The 1,501-nt window shown below is 48.6% G+C and overlaps 1 protein-coding gene across 1 annotated transcript in view; it reads right to left on the bottom strand.

Annotated features, from left to right (window-relative positions):
* Positions 1–1,501, bottom strand: part of SLC4A5 (solute carrier family 4 (sodium bicarbonate cotransporter), member 5) — a 104,248-nt gene that overhangs the window by 55,142 nt on the left and 47,605 nt on the right. The window lies entirely within an intron of this gene.

The following is a 1,501-nucleotide window of genomic DNA, read 5'->3' as shown; positions in this document are numbered from 1 at the left end:
GTCCACAGCTCCTCCCGAAACATCCCTCAGGCCTGGTAGGGGCACAGCCCTAGGTTGCGTTTGCTCATATATTGGCATTTTAGTGAAAGTCTTTAAAGGAAAATAGGATTGCTATTTTCACACTGCCTTTTCTTTTCATTTTCCAAGTCCCCTCTTTTCTTTGCCTCGTAGCTCACCCGTCCTGTTCATCTCTGATGAACTGTCTGAAAAGGCCTCGTGTGCAACCAGGCACCTCCCCGGCACTCAGAGGCTGTGACTACAGCGTTTCATTGTCCTGGCGGCTCGAGACTGTAACCCAGTGATGAGAGCACTCTCTGTCCTGGGGGGCGGGGGAGATACCTCCCATGTTTTTAATTCTGTTTCTAGGAAGGCTTTTTACCAAAAACAGGGCTAATGATCAATTTGATGAAAACCAAGGTATACACTAAGTTACAAATGCCTAGCACATAGGACTGGGTAGTGATTATGTCAGGACTTGATTTAGAGCTGCATTTTCCCCAGAATAATTATATAGAAAATTATGGTAGTAGCCCTAGCCAGGTTGGCTCAGTGGATAGAGCATCAGCCTGCAGACCAAAGGGTCCCAAGTTCGATTCTGGTCAGGCTCGTGCAGGAGGCAATCAATCGACATGCCTCTCCTTTTTTTTTTTTTTTTTGGAAGCAAGTTAACTGTCTGAACAAGATTAAATATTTGTACTGTTGAAAGTGAGAGGGATGACCAATTGATCCAATAGCCACAGGTGTTGTAGATGGCCTGGCTTTATCTCGGATTGCACCTCTAGCTTGGCTGTGTGACCTTAGGCAAGTAACTTAACCTCTCTGTGCCCCAGGTTTCTCATTTGTCAAATGGGGATGAGAACAGTACCTAGTCACGGGTTATCGTGAGGATGAAGTGAGTCACGCTGCAGTGCTGGAACATGGTAGGTACCACGTGTATGCCTGCAGTTATTATGATACCTTAAACACTCCCCCATTTCAGATGGTTCATCTAAAGAAATTTCTCAAGGCTCATTATTTAGCTACTTTGTTCTGATGACGGCATTTATCTGAGAGGCCCAGCAAGGCTAGTAGTGTCTGGGCCTCTCAACTCTGGGATATCAAGATACAGGGTGGCAGGTCTGAGATGTGTGAATGGAACAAGCCGCTCTCCTCAATGCCGCCCCCCCTCCCCGGCCCCCGCTAATCAGAATGACCCAGCTGCCAGGTTTACCAGGCCTGGCGCCCTGAGATGGCCCAGCCCCTCCCACCATCTCGATGTGCTTCACTTTCTCTCGGGGTTCTTGGCTCTTCTGGGGGGTGCTCAATAGGGAAAACTTTAAGCCCTTACCATAAACACACCATCTCTACAGCATTTACAACCCTGACTGCACATGAGAGCTTCCTAAATTCCCCGTTTCCAGGTCACACCCCAGACCAACTGACCACAACTCTCCAGGTGGGACCTAGGCTTTAGGACACGTATCATACCAACCCCCCAACCCTTCCACCCCCCCAAACCCTC

This window comes from Myotis davidii, unplaced genomic scaffold (assembly GCF_000327345.1).
Source record: "Myotis davidii unplaced genomic scaffold, ASM32734v1 scaffold1477, whole genome shotgun sequence".
Taxonomy (NCBI): Eukaryota; Metazoa; Chordata; class Mammalia; order Chiroptera; family Vespertilionidae; genus Myotis; species Myotis davidii.
Note: the sequence above shows the minus strand (reverse complement) of the source record. Positions and strands in the feature narration are given on the sequence as shown.